We start from the raw sequence: 21,646 nt of genomic DNA, 5'->3' as shown, positions 1-21,646 counted from the left end.
TGAGAGGCTAAAATACTGTTCTCATTATGCTTCATGTGGAAGATACTGAGCTATTTTGAGGAAGAGAATCAGAGACCCACTTTGTGTTGCCAGGGCTACACGGGTGACATTTTATTGCTATAATGACTTGCTAGTTTTTAGTAATGAAAGATTAAAACAATGGATGAGTGTTGTGTTTTTTGTGGAAAGGAGTGCAGATAAATTTAGGTGTTCTGTATTTCATATAAAGCACTATAGGATTTGAAAATCATGTTCTTGAAAGTATGGATTGGCTACAGGTCATATATTGTCTTCTTAGAGATGGAGCATCAACTTTTAAGCACTGAATTTTTTACAGAGGGGTGGCTAGTTAAAGGTGTCAAAAAGTAGAATGGAGTTGGGACAGTTGTATGTTAAGTAAGATTTACTTTCAAGCATTGGTAAAATCACAACAATTTGAGTGCAGATCAGCATGGAAGGGAAAGACAGGATCTTGAAGGAATGGGAAAAACCCTGTAAAACTGCCTTTGAGTTTTACAAAGAATACATAGACTCTACATACTTTTCCTTCTACCATAGGAAGATAGCACTGACTTAGAACATTCCATAAGGATAATTCTTCTCATTACTCTTTAAATAGATTGCATTATTCAAAGTAGTTTCTTTAGAAGAGAAACATATGATTTAAAAAAATGGATTAGCTGGGCACTGTGACTTAAGCTTGTAATCCTAGCAACTGAAGAGGTTGAAATCTGAGGATCATGGTTCAAAGTTAGCCCTAGCAAACAAATACAAGCGACCCATATCTTCAATTAACTAGCAAAAAGCTGGAGGAAGTAAAAGTGTGGCTCAAGTGATAGCGTGGCATACTTAGTGGAAAATTCTAAGCAAGAGTGTCAGGCTCAAGCACCCACTACCTTTGTGTGTGTGTATGTGTATGTGTATGTGTATGAGAGAGAGAGAGAGAGAGAGAGAGAGAGAGAGAGAGAGAGAGAGAGAGAGAGAGAGAGAGAGAGAGAGAGAGAATTATATTTTGAGTTGCTTAATTATGATTTTTACAGAATTAGTAGTTGGTTGTTAATGACAGTAGTCAGGTGGGAACTTATAAAATTTCCACTTAAAATACTCAATTTGATTTATGTATGTAAATGTATATGTATAACTGAATGTATAGTAGCATTAAAGGATGCACATATGTGCCTAGATGTGTGTGTGTGTGTGTGTGTGTGTGTGTGTGTGTGTGTGTGTGTGTGTGTGTGTGTGTGTGTGTGTGTATCTGTGTGTATCTGTCCGTGGATCTGTCCTCCAGCACTTGACTGTTTTGCCCTCATTATTTTCCAGTTACTTATTACCCCCATCACAAGAATAGTTGTCAAATAACTGACCTAAAATACATTTGCAGAATGTCCTCCTTCAGTGGTTTAGCAGATAATTATCAAGAAGGGGAGGGAGGGTAAAAGGTGGTAGGCAATGGAGGTCCTGGAAATTGACTAGAAGTCCTTAGTCCCTTGGACCTTCATGTCTTGTTCTTGGTCAAGAGATTGCCACCACTGTCAGGCAGCCCTCTGGGTCACTTGCCAATCACCTCTCTTCCCACAGCCTAGAAGGTATTTTCAGTCCTGGCTGAACCCTTTCTGCCGAAGAAGCTGAAACCTGAACACATGTAGTTGAAGTCCATCAAGGAGATGCTGCTTGGACCTTTCATGGGGAGCTGCACCAATCTGAGGGTTGCTGGGGAGAGATTTTTTTCTTTCCTACCACCTTCAGTGGATTGATAATCTAGACTGCAAACCAAATCCCTATGGAGAAAGACTGCAATGGGCAGTCTGCAATGGGCAGGAGTACGGGTTTGGGCAGGTCAGAGAATGTCTGTACTATGACTTTTGGAAAGTACTGGTAATTGAGTGCTTAATGTTTGGAGTCAAGTTTGGGTTTGTATCTTTTAAACTACAGTGTGGTGTGCTGTGACTACAGATAGGTTTCCTCATTTGTACAGTAAAGATGAGTGCAACCCATGTCTGAATGGGTTTCTGGAGGATTAGTGGGATGAAGCACTTAGCACTGGACCTAAATAGAGAAAGCTCTGTGTATGCAGTACTCATTATGTCACTGTCACTTTCCTGTCACATGGTCCTTGTATTCATTCTGCTTGGGTTGATTGGGTGCCTGCCAAGCAGGTGAGGATGCCCAGGCCCCATGCCTTTTGCTTCTTGTTTTAGATCCTCCCAATAACACTCTGATGGGTGGTGAGGGTTTTTACTTCTAACTTGCAGAGGAGGAAATTAAGGCCTCATGCAGGAGACATTGAGAAAATGGTTTGAATTTGAAGTAACAGAACAAATAGCCAAAGACATATGTGTATGTACACAAGGACCTCTGAAGATCCAGATGAGGATACAGATCACTGGACCTGCACCTGATGTATGTGGGTGTGTGTTTTTGTACTGGGCAGCCAGGTAGCTGGCATTTACACAGGCTTGGAGTTAGAGGTTTCTTGCTGCAGGTAAGCGTGTGACGCTCATAGTGAATTCTGTGATAAGAATTCCTTGGAAAAGGACTATGGAAACCACAGTCCCACCTGTGGAGATGGGCATCACCCATTAGCTTATCCATCAGTAAGCTGCAGGGAATCCTGAAAATTCCCTGAAAATGGTTCTGAATATCCTGAAAATTGTCCAAGATATGCAGCATCTAGAATGAGCCGTTTTTAACCACCAGTGCATTCCCCACTGCCATGGTCTCCCCTGTTTGGCCTGCCAGCCAAGCCAGGAGCAGACCCAACCTAGATTCCTTGGGAAGCTCCGTGATAGAGTATTGCTTCCTCTCAGCAGAGATCACATCAAGACTGACACCCAGACTGAACTGCCCTTTAAGGCAAAGACCTCCCACCCACCCTCTGATCCCATTAGACCCTTGTTCCTCCACAAGGCCACTGTGAGTTCTGTGGCCTTTACTTGGAAAACCTCAACACCTTGGGCAGCCATGCATGGTTGCAGCAGTTGGCTATGAGGGAGTGGTGTGTCAACCACTTACCCATTGAGTGGATTAAGCACCAGCTTAGAAGGTGGACGAGTACTGTAGTAAGAACCAGGGCGTTCACCCCTTCAAAAAAGTTCTCTAGTGCCAGCATAGTGATAAGCTATGACAGTGGAGCTGGCTCCCAGAGCCATCTGAGGTTAGTGAGAGACCCTAGCGACTAGCACACTGAGGGCAGACATGCTCACCCTCCCCCCCCCCCCCCCCCAGATGCCATTGCAGCTGGAGAAGAGGAAACCAATGAGTTTCAGCAGAGTGGAAAGGTTGAGCCAGCCCCTTCCCTGTTCCCCCATCTAAGACATCACTAGATGAGTGTGTGGACATCTGCACTCTCAATTGCGGGTTCTGTGAAATGGAATTCTAGAACCTCTCTGGAGTGGCCCCCTCTCCATCTGGGTGGGTACGGCATTTACAGGGGCATATCCAGGTGATGAATTTCTTGAAAGTGACCCCCCCCCCCCAGCACCAACAAAGATATTCTAACACAGGAACATTCCAGATTCCTTCTCCTGCTGCCTCTGTCTACTGTTCCTCCTCTGTGCCCTGTTCCCTCTCTTCCTTTTTTCTTTTGTGTTTCCAAAGGAGAAGCCCAAACTTCAAAGTAGTGTCCCTTGTGGGCAGGCCCCCTTTCCCAATTCTGATGACTCTGGGGCCACAAGGTGTCTTACTTCAGTCTTCACCCATCTGATTGGTCCAAAGTGATAGTCAAGCCACCGGTGGCAGCAAATCTGCTCACAGAGAATTAGTGTTTCTTCATGTCTAGCCGCTAGGCAGGGGCTTTGTGGGCTATCCAAAGATGCCTGTTCTGTTTCCTTCTAACGTCATTCACACACAAGTGAACGTTATTCAGTGTACCCACTGAGACCTGGATCTGCCCTGTTCCCCAAGTTCCTGATTGAACATCAAGCTGCCACTCACAGTCTTACTGAGCTCTTTCAGGTTCCCGTTGGCTGCTCTCCAAGGGGACCTTTCTTGATAGGAAGAGCTCAGAGTAGTCTTCATTAGTCTTCTTTCAAGTCAAGGAGTCTGAGGGGGCTCTAGAGCCAGGAGGATAGGGTGAAAACTCTCCTCCTTCGGCTCTGCCTCCCCTCTTCCTTTTCACTTTCCCTGGACCTTTTACTTTTTAAAAGATACATTTTCTGTAGAGAATAAATGGAGATCTTTTTATTTTGCAGTACTGAGCCAGCTAGATGCCAGGAGGTTGCTTGACCTTAATTTTTTTAGTTGCTACCTTGGATTATTATTAGGTAATTTAAATTTTTCTTCTTGCCTTTCAGGTATGCACATGTACAAATGCACATCCTAAATATGTCACTGTCTTAAATCACAGCACAGGGATAGTGTTCTAGCACCCTTATACTTAAGGAGAATTGTGCAAAAGGATAAAGTAAGGATTAGAGTACCAGAGTGAGCTAGTATTGTTAATACTGACCTTGGCTATTATAACTTCTTAGGAGTTTGAACAGATTGGTACGGATTGGTGTTAAGTACCCTCCTCTTTTGATTGGCTGTTCTGAGCTGTTCATCTGTGCTATGTTGTACTCCTGCTCCTGGTTCATATATTCATCCCCTGAGCATTACTAAGTTAGCAATTATGTCTTGGTGCTTACTTTGAGTACTAAACAGAGGGAAGCTGAGAATTACAAATGATTCCAGAAGAGGTTGCTTCAATGATGCAGGTAGACTTGGTAAACTGAGCAGACAGGAGTCTGTATGTAGCTAACAAAAAAGAAAAAGATATAGTAGATAAGGTAGTTACCTGGATATAGTCACCTAGTGAAGGACACAATGTGAAGATAAGAACTGGTAAAAGAAAATTTGATCTTGTCAAGAAATCTCATGTGAAGAGGAGCAGGAAAATAGGAGTGGCTAGGAGTTACAAAGTTAAGGGTGGTTGTTCCTTTCTATTTAGAAGATACATGCTTGTAGATGATGTTGGAGATGGTCCAGGAGAAGGGGGTAAAAGGAGGGGACAAGAAAGAAGGGAGATAAATGCAGGAGCCTGTAGAAAGGAACAGAGAAAATACACATTTTTGAAAGGTTTCACATTGTTTAGTAGGCTTAAAACAAGAGGCATACATACATAGAATTAGTAGATTTGGGAGCTTGCAGGTGTGGTGAGTATTAAAAAGTTTGTAAAGAGGTTGTGAGGAAATAGCTATTTGTTATTTATGGTTACAGATGTTTGTCTTTTTTCTCCCCATAACAACTTAAATCTGCATAAGGGCAATAATGGGGAAGAAGGAAAAAAGTGGTTGGGTTTTGGTGGTAGTATAATCTCCTTCAACCACTGTGGAAAAACAGTATGGAGGTTCCTTAAAAGCTTCACATGACCCTATGACCCTGCAATCCCACTTTTGGGCATTTACCCGAATGATCACAAACAAGGCCATACTAAAGCTATCAGCACAACTATAGATTATTCACTATAGCTAAGTTATGGAACCAACCCAGATGCCCCTCAGTAGATGAATGGATCAAGAAAATGTGTATAGATATACAATGGAATTCTATGCTTCATCAGAAAGAATGGCACTGCCCCATTTGTAAGGAAATGGAAAGACTTTCAAAAAAATCTTATAAAGTGAAGTAATCGAAGGCGGGCACGAGTGGCTCACACCTGTAATCCTAGCTACTCAGGAGGCTGAGATCTGAGGATCACGGTTCAAAGCCATCCTGGACAGAAAAGTCAGTGAGACTCTTATCTCCAATAAACCATTCAGAAAATCAGAAGTGGCGCTGTGGCTCAAGTGGTAGAGTACTCACCTTGAGTTTAAGAGCTCAGGGACAGTGCCCAGGCTCAGCGTTTAAGCCCCACAACTGACCCCCCCCCCCAAAAAAAAAAAGTGAAGTAAGCCAGAAACAAAGAAATATAGGTTCCATGGTTTCCTTTATTTGCAATAATTAGTATACATCTAGGATAGTCTTAGCAGATGAACAGAATAGCTCAGTAGCTATGTACATATGACCATATAAGAATGATGCTAAACAAAATACAAAATGAACTCCAAGATATGCCCTGGACACAGAAGTTTTTCTTTGTTGTTGTTTTTAATGTACTATGTGATTTTTTTTTTGTTTCTTTTGTATGTTCTTCCCCCTATGCTATGTCCTCTGTTACTGTATTTGATTTTGGTACCCTGGTATTGAATTAGGGAAGGGAGGGGGAACAACAGAATGGTGAGACAAAGGACAAGGGGGGAGAAACAATGCAACAGCAATATACACAAAACAATATGTTGGCTTTTTTTTTTTTTTTGGTATTGGGGATCGAACCTAGGATGTTGCACTTGCTAGGCAAGTGCTTTGCCACTGAGCTACATTCCAACAATATGTTGGAAACAATCTGCTGGACAGGGGGCTGAAGGAAAAGGAACGTAGGAGAAAATTGAGGGAAGGGCTAACAAACAAGGTTGGCAAGAAATGTACTCATTACCTTACTCATGTAACTGAAACCCCTCTCTGTACATCACCTTGACAATTTAAAAAAGAAAAGAAAAAAAGTGGTTGGGTTTTGTTGTGTATGACCAATGTGTATAGTAAGGGCTGGCGAGGTGTGGGGTGTGTGGGGATCACCCATAGCTTCTTGTGACTTTTCTTTAAGTTTCTTACCTCTGGGTTCCATGTCTAGAACATGATAGTTACCTGCAAGTCTACTTGGTATCCATGTTTTTCTTGTCGGCTTTAACAAACTGCCACTGATGCTCAAAATTTTTGCCTCCATTGTGACCTGTTTCTTTCCTGACGTTTTTAAAATTTAAGAGCAAATAACACTCCAGAATTGGAAATGATAGCATTGAGGGCTGAAGATATGGCTTAATAATAGAACATTTTACATGCCTGAGCTCATGGGTTCTATTTCCAGGATCACAAAACAAGCAAGCAAACACAACACAAGAAAACAAAAAACACCTGATTATTTCTGTCAAATCAGATGCCTTTTGCCACAGCTACTGTCTTTGTTCATATGTACTTGTTCCCATGTCTTCAGTCATTCCCCTGCCACCATAATAAAAAGATCAGCATTTTTCCTGTTGATCTCTTATATAATGAGCTTAAATGACTTCCTACTGCCAAACAAAATCTAGATTTATGTATTCCATCTCCCTTCTTCCATAATCAGCAGCTACACCAAACCAATGACTGTGGTCTGAGCACAACTGTGCTCATCTTGTGCACATGGAAACCATGTGGGAAAGCCCACATTGCTGTTCCTGGTGGGATTTACTATTCCATGTCCACACTAAACTGTTAAGGTTTTCCAGGGCACAAGCTCTATTACTCTTTTTTGCTTCCCCCAAGTCTAAGACATAATAGTCCCTTAAAAAATACACGTTGGACTGCTGTTGATTTAGGATTATGTTTTTACCCATTTTTTTTGAAAAATCCCTTCAAAAATGTCTCACAATACAAGATAAGACATCACTTTTAGGAAAAAGTTTTCAGTGATTTAAATTGTTAAATAACATGATATGCAGTGTGCAATCATTTATTCTCAAATTACAATAGCATAAGAATAAAAAATTGGAATATATATTAAATGAAGAAGAAAATGAAAGTTAATTTCCATCTTGGATAATATAATGAGTCTTCAGAATTTGTTTAATGTCTGGTTAATGCAGTACAAAAATGAGATAGCAAGGTAATGGAAGAGCTTTGGGAAACTCATAGGGAGTTTATGGTTTGCCTTGTGCAGGTGGAGGAAGAGAGAAAAAGCAAATCATACCTTGCTGGCTAGCTATTTGTTCACCTTGTTAATTATGGCTAGTTTTGCTTGCATAAAACAATTGCATAAAACACAACAGTGCTACCTTAGCTCTCTGTGAAAGAAGTCTGGGATATACAGTCCAGGATAGGGTGATGGTGGTGGCATTGAGAGGGATGAAGGAATTGTCTTCCTTATTAGAGCTCATACCTAGTTTCCAGTATGGAACAGTACGTTGCACAAAGTTGCTGAGCTTTAGTTGCCATGTTTGCACTGGAACCTGGAAGCAGGAGGAAAGGAAGAACAAGAGTGTTCCCTTTTCTATCCAAGTCAGATGCCTTGAAGCAACGTTTCTATTTATAGGTCCTTGTTCAGAGTAAAGGCATTTGGCCACTTAAGGCCAACCAGCATCCTGGAACATGGATTCTCTTCTGCAGTATCATGTTCCCTGCTTTTAAAAAGTATATTTAAAAATAGGTATCTAAGGAGAAAGAAGAATCAACAGTGAAGTAGGCAACCAGTACTCCTTTACAACTACCCTTAGGGTTTATCTCCCATTCAGTGATGCTTAATTATCTGATCTGCTAGCCCTGGTCACATTCTTGCCATCTTATCTACACTCCTTTGTGTCTTATATCATCTGCAGTTTCTGTTTGTCCTACCTCAAGGTCTGACTCAAGTTCTGATAGTCCCATGGCACATTTAAGGCAAAAGTGTATGCTAATGGTTTTAAGAAAATGTTTGGGGAGCATCCCAAGTAAGGCAAAGTAAGATGGACAGATGTGAATATGGCTTGACTAGAAATTGCTATACCCTATGTGATTACATTCTGTTTTAAATTAGAAACAAGATCCATCCATTTCCGTAATAAAGAAGGCAAGTAAAATAATGTATATAGAGGACAGTAATATATATTAAGCCTTTGGAGTATTACTTGTGCTTCTGCTTTAGTGTGAAATGTGTTTGTCCTGGAAAGCGCACATAATTTTCAGCTTTGTTGAGACTACTTTTTCCCCTTTTAAATCTTGTACATACCTGAGACACTGAGCAAAACTGTTCCCTAGAGAAAAGAGTTCAAGAGCAGGATCAAGTTGGGAATTGGGTTGCTATAACTACAGCATCATAGATGTGCTATACAAATACATATGGGCTTTATGGGCTTTGGAATACTGGCACTGATGATAGCATCTTAAAAAAGTAAGTATTCTTAAAGGGAAGGACTCAAGTTTTTTTTGTGTAGAGTAATACCAGACTACCTGAGGCATGAAGTCTTAAATAAGGGAATTGTCATTGATAGTCCTAGGCATAAATGAGTATGTGGTAGAATTACTTACCCTGGAATGCTTGGATTTTTTCTTACAGAATTTTTTTTTTAACTGCATAAGGTTTTAAAGTCTGACATGGATGCCAGTGAAATACTGTATTGTTTTTCTCAGTTAAGATCATGAAGTTTTTGGTAGTAGCTTATACATGAATTTAAAACCCTTATTTATGGCACAGTTATTTTCAAATGTGGGATAGAGGGATGGCAAATTGCTGTTTTACCTTTATGAGTTCAGGATGTGTCTTAAAATATGTTTATGGCAACTATATTTTGTTTAAGGGTAGACTTCTGTATTGGGGAGACTAATAGAGAACACGAAAGAACATTGTTAAAAGAATAAGTGATACATAAATCAACTATCCACTGTGAATTTGGACTGTTTTTATTGAAATAAAAATTTCTACTTAATTATATAGTTCTGGGACAGTATATCATCTTTTATAATGAATAGAATTCTACTATATTTTAAAGGTAAAATTGTATTTGAACGTTAAAAAATTGACTATAGTGTATGTTAAACGTTTTTTTTGGTACCAGATCTGGGGCTTGTACTCAGAGCCTGAGCACTGTCCTGGAGTTTTTGTGCTCAAGGTTAGTGTTCTACCTCTTGAGCCACAGCTCTACTTCTGGGTTTTTAGTGGTTTTTAAAACTGGAGATAGAGTCTCATAGACTTTCCTGCCCAGGCTGGTGATCTTCAGATCTATTTTCTGAGTAGCTAAGTTTACTGTTGTGAGCCAGCAACACCTGGCTTAATTTTTTAATATACTGTAAATTACTTAAAAACACTAGTTGAAATAATAGCTTGGGTATGTAAATCAATACTTTTTATGTAAGAATTTAAATACTAAATATTTCTATGATTAACATTTTGAATTTATTATAGTTCAGTTGAACAGTTAAGTTCAAAATTTAACTGTTTTCTTAGATATTTCTTTATACCACCTAACATATTTATGGCTTCTTTGCAGTTAAATATAAAACATAATTTCTGATATTGAATGCTGATTGAATTGTAGAGCTATGTAAGCATTAAGTGACTTTTTAAAATTACACTTACCTAAATTTTTTGATTTAGACATTTCAGGAAAACTTTTTAATTTTTTATTGATGACTTACCTTATTTATATTTTATAGCTGTAAATTAGTGTGATAATGTGTATCTTCATTAAAATAACATTGCTGTAGTTCTTTAACATTTTTGGATAACAAAAAATAGAAATTGGAGCTGTGTGTCCATTGTTCACAACTGTAATCCTAGCTACCCAGACAGATGAGATCTGAGGATCCGGATTCAAAGCCAGCCTGGGCAAGAAAGTCTATGAGATTCTTCTCTCCAATAAGCTACTCTGAAAAACTGAAGTAGTTCTGTGGCTCAAGTGGTAGAGCACTAGCCCTGAGCACAAAGAATGTCAGGTACAGCACCCAGGACTGGCCAAAAACAATAAGAAATGTAATAGTTTTAGCTCCTCCATTTTTATTTGTTTCATTTTTACTTACATTTTCTGAGTGGTATGAGGTAATGATTAAGGTTTCCTATTTTTGTACCTGGATATTCAGTATTTCTGACAGTTCATTGAAAATATTATTTGTTCATTGGATTGTCTCAACACATTTGTTAAAAATCAATAATCTAATTGTAGTATTTACAATTACTTAGATAAAATATTTAGCCATAAAATTTTTTTTCTGGAACCTCTTCTTATTGTTCTGTCAGTTCTTATATTAATACCATACTGTCTTTATTTGTGTAGCTTTACAGTAACTTTCAGAAGTATATACTATTAATACCTACATATTATAATCCAAATTTTGTTGTTTTTTTCTTAATCTAACAAGCGTATCAGCATCAAGAATGCTTGTTAGGGAACAGGGGCAGAGCTGAAGTGGTATAGCACCTGCCTAACAAGCACAGGACTATCAGGTTCCAGTACTGTCACCAAAAGAATAAAATAAAAATGGTTTGTAGGATTTTATTGGCATTACACTGACTAACCCTGTGTATCAATTTGGGAAACATTACTACTATAAAAAATTTGAGGTTTCTGAACCATTAACTTGGTATATCTCTTGTAAAATTTCCCTTTAAGAGGTTGAAGTGTTTGTATATAGGTCATACACAGCCTTTATTAATTATATTCCCCAACTTTTTTTGTGTGTGCCAGTCCTGGGGCTTGAACTCAAGTCCTGCGCATGCCCTTGAGCTTCTTTTGCTCAAGGCTAAAACTTTAACAACTGAGCCACAGTTCCACTTGTGTTTTTTTAATAGGTGATTAGAGGAAATTGTCTTACAGACTTTCCTGCCCAGGCTGGCTTTGAACCATGATCCTCAGATCTCATCCTCCTGAATAGCTAGGATTATGGGTGTGAGCCACTGGTGCCTGGCTCCCTAACTATTTTTTATGATAAAAGGATTTTAGCCTTTCAGTTTGTAAGGGAAACGCTAAAACATATCGACTATTATCATTTGTGTTATTTTCTGGAAGAAATAGAAGGAGCACATACCTATGACATACGTGGTTCACGAGAGAAGGGCCATATTCCATTCAGATGAATTAATGGCATTTTATTACTCTCTCCTTGTAAGAAATGATATATATATATATTATATATTTATATATATATATATATATACATGCATTGTGAATTTTGCTTTTCTTTTCTTTTTATTTTTCTTCTCCTTTCTTAGAAACATGTTCTTTTAACTTCTAAGAAGGATGCATAACATATTAGTCAACTGACGTAAGTTTTGGGGTAGGACTTGTCTTACAAAAGCAGGAAGGGCTACCATTTTGACTTCTCTTCTGAAACATGCTAGATTGGGGAAGAGTGGCTGATTTTGATGTCACACATGGGATCCTTTTAAATAATTCAGATATGTAGTTAGTTGCCTGTCATGTAATTTAGGTTCTTACTGGTGGGGAACCTATTTGAATCATTCATTAATTCATCTTAATGTATTTCTCATTAATTAGCTATATAGAATTATTTCTTACCAGTGCCATTATTTATTTTGCTGCTTTAGTGAGTTTTGTAAACACTAGGTCTTTTGAAGATAAGATATTAGAACTAAGCTTCCTACTCTGCTCAACTTACAGCTAGCCAGTTTTGCTCCTTGAAATAGTGGACATTTCACGGTGGCAGGTGTCTACATGCTGAAGGAAAAATCTGTAACGGGCCATAACTTTTTAAACACACTGATCAGCTGCCATGTGTGTCCAAAGCACTGTGATCAGCAGACCTGTTGGTGCCACTGTGTAGACTGATAGCAGCAGATCAGTTTAGCTGAGCTGTCCTCTAGCACTTTGGTCACGAGGACATAGACACTACCAAAGTGTAGTCATCCCATTGTCCTTTTGCTGGTTTAGGTTGTGACAGGAGAGAAAAACTGTTTGCTCTCTTCATTTACCCCAAAACAGCTGAGGTAAGAACCTCCTTTTTTCTCGTGAAGGGGAAAAGCAAGAGCAAACAGCCTCTTTTAACTTTTCCCATACTGTGTGGATTTAAATTTATGCTTGTCCAGTACAGTAATCCCCTAGGCGAGGTATACAACTCAGCATCTTTTTGGTGGAGAGTAACTAGCTTGTTGTTAGCAGAGCTTTAGTAAATTTAAATAACAAAAATTGCATTGCAAGCTCATCTAAGCATTTGACCTTGAAGACTCAGAGCCGACATTGCAGATTTCCCCGGACTCAGAGTGTAGTGGAAGAATTAATAGAAATTGATAAAGAGGGTTTGTCAGGGCTGCTGAGGTCATGAGGCTGGTATGCGGAAAGAGCCCCTACAACATACGCAACACATAACGTTGCTTTGAGAGGTGGGTGGGTCAGCAGAGCAGGAAATGAGCTGTCAGAAGGAATGTTGGCTGTGCACGGGAGCTACCAGCCCTAGAAGCTGCATGGGCCCTCTGGCAGAAAACACACAGGGAAATGGAAGGACTTGGGGCTGCAGAGAAACCAGCTCCTATAGGAGGTGGCGGCATTATTGCACTATTGCTGTTGCTGGCGCTTCAAAGATACTGAAGATAGAGCAGGTTAGCGTCTTGTTTTTAGAACTGTAAATACAAGTGTTTAACACTTCTGTGTCAGTAAAATAGGCAACAAACTACTGACGAATGAGCAGGGTGGGGGGAAGTACAGGGAGGAGGCCTTGGCTTGTAATTTTTGTGTGTTCTGTTTTCTAAGTAAAGGTTAAATATAGGTTTCCCCAGCGAATGTGTACTTGGTGATATTGCTGGACTGTTTCTAAATGAACCATGTAAGACATTTGGTGGTTCTTTAAGTAGGTGTCAGTTTTCCAAAGACTTCTGGAAGATTTGCAGATTAAAGTCTATTCTTTAGAAATAGCTTGTAATGTGTGCATGACATATATTTGTTGTGTATGGGTTTGTTTTCTAAATAGCTGTTAATTTTAGCAGTTGTTCCAATGAGTGAAATCAAAATATTTTTATAGCAAGTCTTTCAGTCTACTTTATACTTCTGTTAGGATTTAACCTGTATATTTTACTGATTTTGAGAACAAAATTTAGGGTTCTTGTTATTATTGCTTTAAAAAATCATAATGTAATTGCTGTGCTATCTAAAGATAGTGATATGTATGTTTCTTTTTGTTTAGGACTATCAGTCTAGTCAGGAGATTTTTTTTTTTTTTTAAAGAAGGGTAAAATTGGGGCTGGGGGTTTAGCCCAGCGGAAGGGTGCCCGCATGGCGCGAGCAAGGCCCTGGGTTCCGTCCTCAGCCCTGGAAAAAAAAAAGGAAAAAAAAAGGGGAGGGGGAAAGAAGGGTAAAATTAGTAACTGTCATTTTCTAGAAATGAAGGTGTGGAAAGTAGTAACTTGTAGAACCACATTTTAAATGAATGATTTGGATTGACTACCCCTATAATCTCAGTGAAGCTGTGAATGTCCTGCTGCCTTATAGCCTGACGTGAATATGTTTGCATTCCTATACTGAGAAATAATAGCATTCCTCCCAGCAGTTCTGACAAGCAATTCTGACGTACTGGGTGAATGGAGAGGCCCACACAAAGGGCAGGGTTAGAGATACTGAGGCTTCTGTGCTAGGCCCTTCCTCTCATGGAAAATGAACACTGTTAGAAGTGTCCTTAACTTGGGTGGGAAAAATGTGATGACTGAAATTTAGGACCAGTTGGCCTTAAGTACCCTGTCCACTGTCTTACTTCCTGTGGGAATTTACAAAACTAAGTAAGGCATTTGTGCTTTCTGGTTATCAATCTTGAACTTGAAGAAACATATAGCAGACTATTACAATTTTTTTCCTGTTTTACAATATGGGGGTGATCAATTAGTAAAATTTTTTTTATTAAGATTTTTATAAAGATTGGTACCAATGAAATATTTTCCTTGGTTTATTTCAATTTTAAGAACTGAATTATTTGTAGTCCTTAATTTTTAAATTGTTCTATACAAATACCTTTGGAAAAAACTTAAAGAGAGCAGAGTTTTGGGTGGTTGTACTGTTTTCAGAGCAGTGGTTCTCTCCAGTACTGCTAAGGGGAGCACAAATGGACATTAGGAATAATCTACCTATGGTTATTTCACCCATCATTTGCTGCTGGTGGCCTTATTTTTTGTTGTTGTTTTAATATGGCAGAGAACTACTAGATTAACAGGACCTGCATGAATAAAAGGACCTGCATGAACAGTGAGTTGCCATCTTGTGGTTAAGATTATATGTTTGTTCTTGAATTGCACAGGGACTGTTAGTTGAAAGTCAAAGTGTATAGCATATGAACAGAACAGTGTAGAAGCGCTGAAAATAGACAGTACTGATTACATTCTAGTGGAACAGTAAGTGTACCTGTATTCATAAAAACATACATGCCAGATGTTTTTCTCTTTACCATTTCTCTCCTAACTTTCCATTCTCGTTAAAGGCTAGTGCCTAGTACAGGAGGAGCTATTAGATTTTAAAAAGATTAGGGCAAATTTGAGATACCTGTTACCTGCCTTTGTTGCTTTTGAAAAACAGTGTTTACATGTATATTTAAATATACATGTAGGTATCTTATACACACTTGTGCACACAACAAATGAAATTACTTAGATGACTTTAAAAGTATTTTAATTTGGAGATTAAAAAATAAACAATTAACATTTAACAAACAAACATTTAAATATCTTTGTTTATCTCATGATATGTGGTATTTAGTGCCATTTCAAAGACCAGCTAATTGAAGTTCTGGCAGTAGCTGCCTAAAGGCACTTATATAGGATATTCTCATCTTGTGCTATTACAGGATAACTTCACAGTTCTTGATGGTTGCTGTTTGAACCGAGTTTGAATTGTTGTCTCTTGTATAAATGCTATTTTGTCTTTTTAAATAAGTATACTAGCTAGTAAATGAGCCTAGCCATTGAGAATCTGCCTCAGTGGGAAGAGTTCACTTTTGTCACCTTTTATTGCATTATGCTCTTTGTGTTCTGATCTTCTACAGAATATAAACTGCTTAAGAATTGGGACATATGTTGTGAGATTTTTGTAAACTCTGTATTGATACTGAGGTTGATGTTGACATAAATGATTCTATTTATTAAATGTGTAGGGAACATTTTTTTTTTGCCTGAACTAATCAGGGGTGATTACTGAGATTTAATCATATCTCAGCACCTTTTATTTTTTATTGTGAAAATACTGTACAGAGGGGTTACAATTACATGGGCAAGATAGTGCGTACATTTCTTATCAAGCATTGTAGCCTCCTCCTTTGTTTACCCTTCCCATCCCTTCCCAGCCTCCCCCGTCCCCCCACCTAATCCTCCCCCCCCAAAGTTGTAAAGTTCGTTTTTCAACATGACAACTTGTACTTCTCATTGTTGCAATGGGTCCACTTGTATCCTTATTTAAACGACTTGTTTTTCCCCTTCCCCTCCACAAATTATACCAAGATCAAATACAGTGAAAGCAGGGGTTATACTGTGGGGGAAGGACATACAAAGCAACAAAGAAATAATCTTATAAATGCTTTAGAAACAAATGCATGAAAGAAAAAAAAAACATTTAAATACATATCTTAAGGTTCATTTTCCTAACATCATCTTATCTGACCTTTTCTGCTTGACTCATATATATATATATGTACTAGCTATTACAAATAAGGGAAACCATGGGACCTATGTTTCTTTGGGCCTGGCTTACTTCACTTAATATTTTTTCCAAGTCTTTTGTAGGGAACATTTTTAAAAGGAAGTTAGCAAAATAATATGAAATAACATGAGATAGGGAAGCTTAATTTTTTGGGGGGTGGGAGGGGTCCGGTTGTGGGGCCTGAACTCTGGGCCTGGGCGCTGTCCCTCAACGCTGCAGCTCAAGGCTAGCGCTCTACCACTTGAGCCACAGCGCCACTTCTGGCTTTTTTCTTTTTGCTTATGTGGTGCTGAGGAATCGAACCTAGGGCCTCAGGCATGCAAGGCAAGCGCTCTACCACTGAGCCACCTTCCCAGCCCCAGAACCTTAAATATTTGACCACTGAGATTAATAATGGGTTAAAGAAATACTTAAGTATAATTGATCCTTCAGAGTACTCATTAAAAATATTTGTCATATTTGTTTACCTTCTTGTCTCTTTCTACTTTTACTTACAATCTCTGTCACATTATTGCTCAGTGCTCATAGAAACGGGTTTATTTCTGGGTTTTTTAGTGGCATAGTTCAGTCATCCAACTTAAACTTTTTCCTTAAACTTTATTGTCTGTTCAAAGTACAGTTCCTACTTTTAGTACTCAAGTCCAGTTTTTTTGTGTGTGTGAAAAAACACAAAGCCATAACACAAGTATCTTCTTGATAGTTTCTCTGATGAGATTTGTTTGTTTTATGTGGTATAAATTCAGTGTCACTTTAAACCTTTATAAATGTAAACTTATCTGTGAATCTGTAAGTGGCATTAGTTAAGTTCATACTATATTGTACACATTAGCATTGCATGTTTCCAAGACATTTCTGAAACACCAAACTGAATCTGACCATGAAGCTCTCTGCCAACCCCAAACCTGGATAACATCTCACCTACTTTGTTTTTGAATACCATTGCTTCTTCACTTAAGTGGGAGCATAAGATATTGACTGGCTTGTAGCCTTAGTATAGTGTTCTCAGGGTTCATCTCTATTGCAGTATGTGTAGATCGCTACTCATATTTCTGTTTTATAACCCGTTGCTTCCTCACATTTTGTTTATACATTTGTGGCTATTGTGAGTGATGTAACAGCGAATGTTGATGCATGGATATGTGAGTATCTGCTTTTCAGTGGTTGGAAAATTGCTTGGTGGTTCTGAGTTTAGCTTTTTGAATGGCTGCACCATTTTGTATTCCCACCAGCAATGTACGTGTTCACAGTTCTCCACAGCCCTTTTCTCTTCCTTCCTTTCTTTAAATTATAGCCATCTTGGTAGTTAACATTTTTCATATTTAGTTTCAAGTATGAAATGGAATGTGGAGCTTTCAACATTTTTATAACTTAGGCACTTGTGTATCTTCTTTGGAGAAATGTGTTTTAATGCTTGTGTGTGTGTAGGTGTGTTGCTGGAGAATGAACCCTTGACTTCCTGCATTCTGGGTAACACATTCTACTCTTGAGCTTATTCTTCCCTACCCTCCAATCCCTGATCTCCTCTACTACTTTCTTGTTTGGCTCACTTTTTATTTTTTGACAGGGTTTAGCCCAGGCTGGCTCTGAAGCCTCCTCTGTCTCTGTTTTCTGAATGCTGATATTACAGGCATGCATCACTATGTTCAGTGCCTTTTGACACTTAGTTAGCTTTTTGTTGTACAGTTTAGGAATTCTGTATATATTCTGTGTGTGAATTGTCATCATTTTTTTCTAGTATAGAGATCATTAAACACTTTCCTAATAATGATGTCCTTGGTAAGTTTTTGGTGAAATCTAATTTGTCTATTTTTTTTTTCTTTTGCTGTTCATGCTTTCACTGTTTAGGAAGCCATTACCAAATTCAGGGTCATAAAGATTTATTCCTTTTTAAAAAAAATTTCCTAATTTTTCATGGTTTGGGTTCTTATGTTTAGGCTCCTGATCCATTTTAACTAATCTTTGTATACAGGGTGAGGGAGATGTCCAGCTCGATCTTTTTTAAAGTAGAAGTTCAGACATCTCAACACCCTTTATTCAAGAGGCTGTGGAAGGGTAATATAGATTGATACCTTTACCAGCAATCAATTTGCTGTAGATTCATAGGTGTATTTCCACACTCTCAACTCTTTTTTTGGCTTGAATGTCTACCCTTGTACTTGAAAGAGGATCGGCCATATCCATTCCAGGGGACCACACAGAAGCAGGCAGGCACAGGAGATTATTACAATGTTTAGTAGAGGAGCCATATCTCCCCCAAGAGGGAGCACATGGCCTCTGTCACTATGCAGGTAGCAGGAGGGTCTGGGGGAGAGGAAGTGAGGTAGATGGGAGTTCAGGTGGGTCTGGGTAGAGAGAGGGAGGGGCCAGCTGTATGGGGGGAACTCCAGGAATGGAAGGGGGCCCCTGGACCCCAGGGTGGAGCTGAGGACCAAAGGTGAACATAGCACTAACATTCCCCACTCTGTTGTTTAATAAACATAGGGGGTACCAGGCCAGGGGGTATGGGCGGAGGTCTTTTCTTCTGGAGCTACTTCCTGCTGTCATGGGTCTCTGCTTTGTTGCTCAGTGGGGTACTGTCCATGAAGCATCTGTTGAAAGTTTGGTTGGTAAAGGTCCTCCTTTTTCTATGGCAATAGTTATCTTAAATGTAAGACACAATTAATAAAAAGGCAAAAATTGTTGTTTGTACCCCAAGAGAGGAATATGCCATGGAGGGATTGATTTCCAGAAGGAGCTATTAAAGACCTGAAATTGCCTTTTCTGTCTCAGATTGGAGACATACCATGGTACTTGACTCCTGGCATCCTGCAGGAGGGGGTAGCAGAAATATTTAAAGGTATCCGAGCCAGTGGGTATCTTAGGCTCTTTTGTCTACTTCCTGCTGGACTGGGGGCATCAAGGAATCCTTAGAGCTGGGGTCTTTAGGATCCGGGACTGCGCTGGGCAAGGCAGGGCAGTGTAAGTGATGTCTCTGGTTGCCTGAAGGAACAGGATGGCCACTTGTTTCCAAGTGGTATCCTGGGCAGGAGATGTTATCCTGTTAGAAGAGACTTTTGGAAAGATCAGGCAAAAAACTGACGAAAGATCAAGCAAAAAGCTGACAAGGTGACAAGGTCAGTTAACATGAATGACATAGGAGAACACACATTGGCCATGGGCCAGAAATGTTTCATTTGGAGAATAAAGCCCATTCATTACAGGGAAGGTGAAATAACTGGAAGAAGGCAGAAAGGAGGTGTCTAGGGTCTTTTGGGTTACTGGGTAGGGGAGAGCATAATGGACTGGTTGGGAGTACCAGTCAGAAGCTACTATAAATACAAATAGCAGGCAACAAAGTCAAGACTGCTAACTTTTTGTCCAGTTAGATGGTAGATAGGTATGGGCATTAGGTGGGAAAGCAACTATTTCTCTTGATCTCCCAGCTCTGATTAACTTTGAAATGGCAAGCATAAAGCAACTCCAGTTAGGATGTCATCTCTCTATCGTTTTCCATTGTCAGGACTGACTTTGTCCTGGTGGGTGTCTCAGCGTCTGTTGCTGGGATAGCTTGTCCTGGTTGGCATTTACAGTTTGGACTCAACGCCTGGACACTGTCCCTGGGCACTTCTGCTCGAGGATAGTGCTCTACCACTTAGAGTAACAATGCCACTTTCAGCCTTTGGATGGATACTTAGAGGTGAGTCTGGAGCCACGCCTCCAGCCTGGCTCTGTGCTGATTAGCTGTGAGATAGAGGTTTAGAGGGATTTTTTTGTGCCCAGGAAGACTGAACTGTGGCCAAAGGTGTCTTTGTTACAAAAGCCCTTTTATTTATCTATAACTTCCAGTTTTAAGAAAACCCAGTAGATGTTTTTTAAACTGGGACTGATTGACACTCTAAGTACCGCCCACTGCTTCTGGGCAGCCTGTTTAAAGTGGCTTATATACAACATTTAACCTTTAACAAATGTACAGGCCTTTTCTTGGGGTACAGCAGCATAGTCGGTTTAACACCCTGGTTTATAAAAGCATTTTCTGGCTGGCAGAGGAACCTGATTTCTAGTGGCCCCAACAATGCCTACCTGTGTAGGCCTTCAAACAGACATCAATAGGGACATAATCTCAGGTCTACACGCTTCTTAACAGATGAATTTAACCAGCTCAAAAGTTACTGTCAATTAGGACTTTGAGCAGATACAGGGTGTTTGGAATTTAAATTACTTTTTACATTTTAAAAACCTTAGCTTTTACTGCTATCACAGATGACTGGCAAGTTTTGCCCAGTTAGACTAACATGGACATTATGCATGATTACAAACTATCTTTCCATGGCCTCCTGGCTTGATCAATTTTTTTGGAGGGCCAAGGTCAAGTAACTCAGGGTCTGATACCATTTTTGTTATTTAAGCAATTGCTTGTAATTGCCTCTGGATGTTTTAACATTATCAGACTCCCCAGGGTGCCTTTTATGTTGGGATAAATGCATTTGGCATTTTCCTTGGTCAGTTGCTGGACTTGAATTCAGGGTTTGAGTGCTGTCCCTCAGCTCTCCAGCTCAGGGCTAGCACTCGGCCACTTTGAGCTTCTAAGCAACTAGGCTTTTGAGCATTCTGCTGACAGATCAGAGATGATAATTCACAAGGACTTTCATCTGTTGGGGCTGGCTTTGAACTGCAGTTCCCCCATCAATGAGTTTTTACAAATGGCCACTTACACTCCAATTAAAAGCAACAAAAATGGTCATTGAAAGTAGTTTTATAAGCATGGTTTTACCTGGAATTTATTAAGTTATATTTGACAAACTTGTCCTGTCTTACTGAGGGCCTGCTGGAAACTTACAAACACTTTGAAGGCAAACTGGATTAATTCTAATTTGTCTTTTTTTTTTTTTTTTTTACTTTGAAAGAAACCTTTAGGACAATTTTATCTTTAAACTTTTGTCTGGGAGGCCAGCCTCTCCCCACAACTTCCCAAATTTTTACAAAGGGGACAGTCATTTTAATCCCTTTTTGTAAAGTTACTTTAACTTGCATTTAAAAGTGTATAGAAAGAGTGACCATTTTTTTTCTGCAGTCTGAGTTACCGTTAGGAATTTACATCCAATTGTAAAACAGCATAGAAGTGAACATATCCTTTGTTCAAACACCCCTTATGGTCTTAACTTGTGGGGATTAACATTTCCAGAACCAAATATCTAAAGTGGCTTGTGTTTTGCCCTAAGTTAGCAGGCTTTTGATCACTTGTGATTAAGTGAGGTCAGAGTCTGAGTGAGGCTGTGACATCTCCCACCCTGTATGGACTGTTTGTACTTCCCACTGGTTACCTGCAAAATTTCTACATATACTGGTTAAAGACCTGATTTACACTGGCTTTTGCAGGCTGGTGTCACTGGTTTTAACTCCTTTCCAAAAGTATTTTAAAACTGCCTGTTTTTGATTTGGCTTAGTCAGGTCACAAAATTTTAAAATAACTTAGATTAAATCACAGCTTCCATTGACAAAGATTTTTTAGTAAGCAGAGT

The 21,646-nt window shown here is 39.3% G+C and overlaps 1 protein-coding gene across 14 annotated transcripts in view; it reads left to right on the top strand.

Moving 5' to 3' along the window:
• The window catches only part of Rapgef2 (Rap guanine nucleotide exchange factor 2), a 265,529-nt gene that overhangs the window by 116,689 nt on the left and 127,194 nt on the right, over positions 1–21,646 (top strand). Inside the window, exons 1-2 of one of the 14 annotated variants that reach the window (XM_070012631.1) lie at positions 12,898–13,075; positions 14,655–14,705. The exons of 12 other annotated variants lie outside the window; for them this stretch is intronic. The gene's annotated coding sequence lies outside the window, so the exon portion shown is untranslated. Of the gene's footprint in view, positions 1–12,897; positions 13,076–14,654; positions 14,706–21,646 lie in introns of those variants that run through there. One more of the 14 variants, XM_070012634.1, reaches the window with a different exon arrangement.

The sequence above is a fragment of the Dipodomys merriami genome, unplaced genomic scaffold (assembly GCF_024711535.1).
Source record: "Dipodomys merriami isolate MVZ:Mamm:240054 unplaced genomic scaffold, mDipMer1.0.p SCAF_9, whole genome shotgun sequence".
NCBI classification, from domain to species: Eukaryota; Metazoa; Chordata; class Mammalia; order Rodentia; family Heteromyidae; genus Dipodomys; species Dipodomys merriami.
This window is presented reverse-complemented; position numbering and strand designations above follow the sequence as displayed.